This window comes from Hyla sarda, unplaced genomic scaffold, assembly GCF_029499605.1.
Source record: "Hyla sarda isolate aHylSar1 unplaced genomic scaffold, aHylSar1.hap1 scaffold_866, whole genome shotgun sequence".
NCBI classification, from domain to species: domain Eukaryota; kingdom Metazoa; phylum Chordata; class Amphibia; order Anura; family Hylidae; genus Hyla; species Hyla sarda.
Genome location: NW_026610894.1, coordinates 1 through 9322, shown reverse-complemented (window position 1 = coordinate 9322; position 9322 = coordinate 1). Strand labels below are relative to the sequence as shown.

The 9322-nt window shown below is 40.4% G+C and overlaps 1 non-coding gene across 1 annotated transcript; it reads right to left on the bottom strand.

Annotated features, from left to right (window-relative positions):
* Positions 1–5401: 5401 nt before the first annotated feature.
* On the bottom strand, positions 5402–5585 carry LOC130348154 (U2 spliceosomal RNA). Its single transcript, XR_008885936.1, has one exon. It is a non-coding gene; the product is annotated as a U2 spliceosomal RNA (small nuclear RNA).
* Positions 5586–9322: the final 3737 nt, after the last annotated feature.

Genomic DNA, 9322 nt, shown 5'->3' with positions numbered 1-9322 from the left:
GCAGCCTTGCTTTACCCCTGATGATAAATTAATAAAATCTGTAAGGAAACCATTTATTAAAATCCTGCTAAAAGAACCTTTATATAAGAGAGCAATTTGCTTAATAAATATGTTAGGAAAACCCATGCGTTGTAAAACCATCCATAAAAAACAATGTGATACTCTATCGAACGCTTTATGAAAATCTAGAGATAGAATGGCTAGATTTTGATTCCGCTCTTGCTGATACCATATGACGTCCCTAATAGCATTTAAAGGTTCAGCTACACTCCTTCCTGGGACACCACATACCTGATCCACATGGATGACCTTGTACAAAAACGGCTTCATTCTGTTAACAAAAATTTTTGACATAATCTTATAATCAACATTAAGAAGCGTAATTGGTCTCCAATTTTCTAAGCTGTTCCTATCCCCCTTTTTGGGGATCAGAGACACTATACCACTCCTCCAAGATAAAGGTAGAACATCAGAATTAAAAGCCTCCTTAAAAATATTAAGCAAATCATCTTTAAAAATTTCCCAAAAGGTTTTATAAAACTCTACAGGAAGTCCATCAGAACCTGGTGTTTTACCTGTGGATAAACTTTTAGCAGCAATTTCTAATTCTTGGCATCTTACTTCTGTGCAAAGTGCATCTTGGTCCTCCTTACTTAAACCACAATCTAAAGTGCTTAGGAGAAAATTAGCAGCAGATATATCAATGGGTTTCTCATTAAACAGATCTTGATAAAAGGATTTAGCTTTGGATAACATTCCTACATTAGTAGTTTCATCCTCAATATTAATTATTAACTTTTTTGTTTCCATTACCTTTTTAAAAAAGAATCTTGTACACTTTTCATCCTTCTCTTTACATTCAACTTTGGAGTTAAAAATTATTTCTTTCCCTTTGTTAGTTATAGCCTTCTGAATATCACTTTTAACACTTAAAATCAGATCGTCTACATATACACCCAGCTCTTTGAGTTGATAATAGGTTTGTAGTTTTGTGTTAAGATCTCTATACCATTTCAATTTCTCTTTTGTTTTTTTAACACCCATCTTAATAAAATACTCTTTAAATTTTACCTTGCAGAATTCCCACCATGCTAAAAGAGAATTAAAATTAGTCCTTGAGTTCTGCAATTTTTAAAAAGATAGATAAAATTACATTTAATTTCTTCATCTTCAAGCAAAGAGACATTCAGACGCCAGACTCCTTTGGCTCTGCAAACCCCATCAAACTTACATGTAGCAGATAGAATCTTATGATCTGAAAAAAAGGTAGAAGTCAATTGCATATTCCCATAAAATGCAAATCCAGAAGCAAAAATATAATCAATCCTTGACATATAAAGGCTATTCCCCCAGGTATACCCAGGGTCATTAGGGAAAGAGGTTCTCCACAAATCTTTTAAATTAAAATCAACTATAAAATCCTTTAGTTGTTTTTCAGTCTTATCTTTCCTTTGTTCAGATCCTCCAGCCCGCTCCTCTCCTGCCATTATACAATTAAAATCACCAGCGATGATAAGCGGGGATGAACCCGGTAAATAAAACTGAATTTTCTCTAATAAATCAGATCTTTCATCCTTATCTGGAGAGGCATATACATTTAAAAGTCTCATATTCATGTCATTATAAATAATATGAACGAGCAGGGCTCTACCGGGTACAATGTCTGTGAAGGAGGTAACTTTATACTCACTGCTCTTGAACAGTATGCCAACACCAGTCACTTTCCTCTCATTATCCCCTGACCACACAGACGGGCCAAGAGTCCATTCAGATCTCAAAGATGAATAATTGATATCATAATCAATGGCACATTCCTGTAAAAATAAAATGTCTGTAGGCAAAGAAGACAAGAAAGAAAATAAAGCAGCCCTCCTCTCTGGGCTCTTCAAACTCCTCACATTGAAGGAGGAGATATTAACACTTGGTAGCTCCTGGGTCATTCATTATCCTCAGACAAAGAACCCCAATCTGTAGGTGGTGACACAAATTCCTCAATATTAACAGGGTCGGATGCTGTTATAACCTTTTGGCAGACAATCTCCACGTTCCCCTCGTCCGCACTAACTCGACCACTCCTTTTGATGTTAAGGCCCTTTTCCTCTTTCCGGTCTCTGCTTTTCCTCTTTCGCCGTTCTTCTACATCCATCTCCTCTGTATCCCTTCTGGGCGGTCCAGGACCCTCAACTTCCATGAGAGGAGAACCCCTCACTTCTGTCTCAGGTCCCACGACCTTCCCCGGGGACACAATGCTTTTGGAGACATGAGCCACAGCAGGTATCACAGGAATTCCGGTAGCAGAAGACTCAGGCATCACTTTCAGGGTGTGGGTCTTAGGCACAGGCACAGCATCCATGGAGCTCTTCCTCATCGAGGGACCAGCCGACGTAGCCACAATATTGGCCCAGGAGCGTTGAGGACAATCCTTAAAAGCGTGTCCTTTCCGCTTACACACATTACACAGAATCTCATTTTGACAGTCCAAAGTGGTGTGGCCTTTTTGGCCACATCTTTTGCAAATAACCACTTCCTCTTTGCAAGATTCTTGTGTATGACCATATTCATGGCATTTCCTGCAATAATACGGCATCCCAGGGTAGAATAAATAGCCACGTTTACGCCCAATTAAAAAATTTGCAGGTGGGCGACACAAACCTCCAATTCCTCTCACATCTTCTCTGAACTTAACAGCAAACTTATGCTTTCCAGTCCAAAAGTCCATTGCATTCATTATTTTATGAGAGTATTTGACTTCCGCACAATATTGGTTTAAAAATAAGACAATGTCTCTTATATCCACGTATGGATCGTGCATAGTAACCACCAGTGGAACATCGCCATTAGAATATAGAGCAATGAAAACAAGTCCTTTCATATCCTCCTCATTGGCAAGCTCCCGAACTTTCTCAAACATATGGTCACATGCAGATGCGGAAGTCAAGGTAAGAATGAAAAGTCCTTTACCTGGGTCTTTTAGGCAAAACACATCTTCTCTCTGAATGTGCAATAAATCCAGCATAATTCTCTTGACAAAAAATTCCAAAGTCATCTTCTCCTTTTTCTCCTCATCCACTTCAATACGGAAGGTGTTCTTAATCCGAGTTTCAGTATGCGCAGCAAACCTAAGGGTCGCCATGGGGGATCGCCTTCCCGTTCTTTGTAAGTCCTCCTCCTATAGCAGCATGAGGCTTAAGACGGCTAAAAAACCGCCGATGCCTCAAGGCCGAAGGTTCGACGAACTCAGAGCCCCTTGACAAGATACAAGATCTTAGCCAAAAGGCCGAGAAGCGATAACCGTGAAAGGGGCGGGTCCAACAAGGTCCCCTTCATGGGCACTATCACTGCTTGCTGTCAGGGAGGCTGCCAGACAATTTTCCATGCACACTCTGGGCTGGGGGGCAGTCAACCACCAGTACACACAGCAGAACCTAAACCCATACCATTATTGCTAAGCAGCAAGACAGGGGCCCATTGCACTCCCACGGGGCCTTTTTAAATGCAATCCATAACCCGGATTTGCCAGGAACCCTTCTTACTCCTCCTACTTGCATGTGACACTGGGCTTAGGATCTGCATAGGAAACACACACACAAGCACACACCTACCTTTGTTGCCTGCAGATGCCTCCTTGGCTGTCCCCAAACGGTATCAAACCAACACCCACGGGAAGCTGTAAGCATAGAGGACATGCCTGCACCCCATTGGACTTACCTGTGTGGGTTAAATCCGGGTTATTTGACAACCTATGGCGGTGATGGTTCTGCTCAGGCAGAGCAGTGCTGATGCTCCTCATAAAGCTGTCGCTGCTGTGAAGGTTCTAGGTGACATCACAAATCCCTATGGTTACATACACAACAAAGCTGGGTTGTTGTTGTTTACACTCTGCAAGGCCTGTGGAAGTGAGTGACATCATAGCACTGTAGTTCTGAGGGTTCTAGATGGATGCAACAATCTCCTGTTGCTTCTATGAAGGCCATAATAGACGACATCACCAAACAGCTCCATAGTCACATACACAGCAAAGGAGAGATGTTGTTTACACCTAGTGATGTCAGTGGTATTGAGTGACATCACAGCACAGTGCTAAGGCTCCTGGGCCTGGACACAGCAGCGGCTGCAATATCTCAACGGAGAATACGTTTATATATATGTGTGTGTGTGCGCGTATATATATATATTTATATATATATATATATATATATATATATATATATATATATATATATATATATATATTTCTCCGCCGAAATCACTTTTAAACCCATTTCCACCTTTTTTTCCCTTCTCTTCCTCTTACTTTTTTTTCACGTTTTTTTACGTTTTTCTCCTTTTCGCCTCTTTTCTGGGCGTATTATTCTTCTTTTTCTTCTTTTTTTTCGTCTAATGCATACCCCATCAGTGCAGCAATGCTTATTCAATACCGCCAGCAGATGGAGACACTGGGGGATAATTTTCTAAGGATTTATACTGATTTTTCCTGTCTGAATTTGTCGCACAGAAAGTTGCAGGCCAAATATGTGTGACATTTCTGCGACTTTAGCTTCTAGAGCATTTTTACAACATTATACATAGGTGCTGAATACATAAAAAGCGACTGTTCAGCGACAGACAAGTCGCATCGGCTGAAAGTAGGCCAGAATGTCAGTCCATGTTGGAGCAGGTTTAGATACAGTCTAAAGCATAGATCTCAAAGTCTGTGCACAGAATTTAGCAAGGGCCTCGCACCTTCTGATGCATCAGGTAGGTGCACAATAGCATAGCCTAACCCTCTGTACTTTGGTCTATATTGATGCGGGACATAGACAGCCAGCTGATGACCAATCCATTAGTGCAATGGATGGCTGGAAGCATTTGTCTTTGCCTTTGCAATACCACAGAAGCAATGCATGGTCAATGTACAGCAATGACACACCTGTGTGAACAGCCAGGAGACCCCCCCCCATGTTATGTTACATAGTTACATAGTTAGTATGGTCGAAAAAAGACATATGTCCATCAAGTTCAACCAGGGAATTAAGGGGTAGGGGTGTGGCGCGATATTGGGGAAGGGATGACATTTTATATTTCTTCATAAGCATTAATCTTATTTTGTCAATTAGGAACATTCAGCACCCACCCGCTATCAAGGCAGCTGCCTATCATGTCATGCCCTACCTGCACAGGTGTGCTGGCTACTCAAATGATCCAATTAAGGAGGCCATTTAGTCAGCAGCAGCAGAAGTCCTGTGCCTGGACGCTCCAACAGCGGCCAGACACAAGCAGAAGCAGAAGCAGCAGAAGCAGCAGCAGCACCACCTTTTGTTTTTTGGCTGCAGCAGCAGCAAGGCCCACAGGGCTGGCTAGCTGGCTAGCCAGCAAGCAGGTAGCAATGAAAGTAGGAATCTTTCTTTTTAACCCTGTAAGGGGGTGGTGCACTGTACCCGAAGATACTGCCATATCGGGTCAATGCATAGGGCGACGGAAGCAAGCTTCGAAATCGGCCCCCGTTCTCAAAAATCCATTTAATATATGGTCCCCAGATAGGGGACGTATCAGATATTAAACTGATAAGAACAGATTTTTTTTTTTTTTTTTTTTTTTTAAACCTTCAGGTTTGGACATTAAAACATCAAAATCCAACTCCATACTTCGTCACTTAGACTTTCTGAAGTAAAGTCCAACTCATCATTAGGTCTTTCTTTTTATTTTCAATTTCAAACAAACATAAATACCATCACCAATTACAAACTTACAAGATATCTCCATTTCAAAAACTTCCATATCCCCTCAGCATCCTTATCCCCCAAATTCTTCCTATCACACAAATAAACAACATATAACCTATCTAGAATCATCTTAATACAACCCTCCACCGACACGTTTTTTCTTTTGAATACACATAAATTCCTAACATCCCAAAGTACTTCTTTAATAATGGCAAGCAACACAAAAAAAACCCTTTCCTTATCTCTCCCTACCATACTAAGTCCAAACATAGCCACATCATACGACATATACCTAATACCAGTCAATTCTTTAAACAGCAAACTCATCCCTTTCCACACACCTTGCGCCATTTCACAATTCCAAAATACATGCATCACACTCTCAATCCCATCACACCCATCTCTTGGACACCTCTCATACCTTCCAATCCCTCTATTTCTTTGAAATTCTCTTACCGGTAACGCACCATGCAAACTCTGCCATACTATCTCACGTTGTCTATTTGTTACTCCAACAGTCATTATACTCTTCCACACTCTCCCCACATCTACAGCTCTCACCATATTAATTGAACATTCAACTTCCTCTTTTTTAATGTACCCAATCATACTCTTTTTACTCACAAACACTTCTGGACCCACACCAATCAACCTATAATTCTCCAAAAATTTCACCACATATACATACCAACTAGGACACACAAAAGCATAAGGCACTCTCAAATCTCTTTCCAACCAACCCAATTTACATAACACACTGCCACCCAAATATCTCACCATACATGCACAACTCTTTTCACCTCCCATCATTCTTTTCAAAGCAAAAACAATATTCACACCCAGATACACATCAACATTCGGAAAGTCCATTCCTCCATTTTTACCATCTTTCATTACAATCTCTCTCTTAACTCTTTCCATCTTTGTACCCCACAAAAACACAAATAACATTCTTTTCACCTTTCGCAAAACCATATAACTTGGCGGAAACACAACAGCAACATATAGCAGTATTGGCAAAATCACACTCTTCACTATCATAACCTTACCAACCATTGACAACTCTCTCAACCTCCAAAAATTCAATTTATTTTGCACTCTCTTCCCCACATCCTCCCAACTATTTCTACCATCCAACCGTTCATCCATTTTCACCCCCAACACCTGAATAGGCCCTTCCACCCCTTCCATACCAACATCCTCACTCTGAGTCACACCACCAAAACATTTATATTCACTCTTTCCCCAATTGACCTTAAAACCAGACGCACCACAAAACAGACTTACCAATAACTTGGATCTTCTTACAGCCGCAACAGATTCACTTACCACACATACATCATCCATATAAGCCAACACTAACCTCTTTACCACGACCCCCCGGAACTCTCACACCTCTCACACATTTATCCTTACGCAATAATTCTAATAATGGTTCCATAGCACAAATAAAAGCAATAGGTGACAAGGGACATCCCTGTCTCACCCCTGAACATACTTTAATCTCCTCAGTCATCCATCCATTAATCAGAATCTTACTATACACTTCCTTATACAACATTCTCACAATATTCACAAAATCACCTGGAAACCCCATTTTAACTAGCACCTTAAACAAAAACCCATGCGACAAACGGTCAAAAGCTTTTTCAAAATCAATTGACAACACACGAACCACCTGCTTTCTACACATACCATCCCACAATATATCTCTCAACAAACACAAATTCTCACTAATTCTTCTTCCTGGCACACCACACACTTGCTCCTCCCCAATCACTTGCTCTATCACGTCCCTCATTCTATTTGTAATCAGCTTTGCAAATATTTTATAATCCACATTCAACAAAGTTATCGGCCTCCAATTCCTTACATCATTCACATCCCCTTTCTTATAAATCAAAACCACTATCCCACTCTTCATACTTTCCACCAATCTTCCATTAGCCCACATATACTTAAAGATACTCTCCATATCATCCTTCAGTACATCCCACAATTTCACATAAAACTCAGCCGGCAACCCATCCTCTCCAGGAGTCTTATTTTTAGCCATACTATCAACCGTCCTTTTAATTTCTTCCATTCCAATCTCTCTCATTAAACTCTCATACTCATTACAATCTACCTTCTTATCAATCACTTCCAGCACTTCCTCAGCCAAACCCCTATCACACTGTTTGACTGCATATAAGTCCTCATAAAACTCTTTCACCACATTCAGTACAGCTTTGCCTCTCACCAAACCACCATCCTTATCATACACACTCACTAAATCATCCTTTCTCCCAATCACTTTCTTAAAAAAATATCTTGAACACTTTTCATCCTTCTCCAATTTGTCCACTTTTGCTCGGTACATTAACTCTTTTCCTCTTTCATTCAACCAATCCTTTATATCTCTTTTCACAGCATCAATCTTACCATCCACTCTCCATCCCTTCTTTTTCAACTTAATGAGAAACCCCAACCTTTTATTCAGCCATTCATACTTCTTTCTTTCCCTAGCTTTCCTTTTATAACCTTCCCTCTTGAAAAAAACCTTAGTTCTTTCTTTAACCCACTCCCACCAACACAATAAATCCAAAAATTCTTTTTTCTTCTCACACCATAACTTATACTTCTTAATATACCTATCATATACCTCCTTTTCGTCCAACAGTTTCACATTAAGCTTCCAGTAACCCCTCCCACTTATGCAAATCTCATCCAACACCAAACCACAACTCACACGCTCATGATCAGAATAAATCACTCTCTCTTGCTTATACCACATACATCCTATCATTTTGGACACAAAACACATATCTAATCTTGACTCACTCCTTCCACTCTCAGCATGGTATGTTGCTAAGACAGGATTCACACCACACACTTCAACCACATCTCTTAACTTGAAATCACTCACCATACTCTTAAGCATATTTCCAGAAACATCCGCATCCCTCCCAATCTCACAGTTGAAGTCACCTACTAACAACACTGGTTCCTTCCCAGACAAAAACCCCTTAATTATTTCAAACAAACCCACCCTCTCCTCCTTATTCACAGGTGCATAAACATTAATTAACTTAAACTTAAACCCATGTAACCCAACCTCCACCAACACACACCTTCCTTCCCTTAACACCATTTGACTACAAACTTTAAACTTATTATTCCTAAACAAAACCCCAACTCCATCATTTCTATTTACATTAGAGCAAGACCACACTGCTGGTCCATATCTCCACTCCTCCTTTTTTGGAGGAAAATCCAATCCACATTCCTGTAGACAAATTATGTCATTATTAGTTCCTGCCAATTCCTCCAGAATGGCCGCTCTTCTATTCTTATTTTTAAAGACTCTAACATTTGACAAACTAACCGAAAAAGACATATCTAATCAAATAACAACCCATAGGAAGAAAAAACCTAGAAGAGAGTTAATGAACTTTACGGCTCAGTGTCGAGGGAGAAGTTTCTTCTCCAATGCATTTATCCATTTCACCCTCAGATATTGCGGCAAAACGATTACTCGTCTCCACCACCGTCTGCTCCATCTTTTCACCACTGGCACCTCTCGCCGCCTTCCGTGGGGGACGAAAAAGATCTTCCTCTCTCTCTTTAGCACTTTCCTC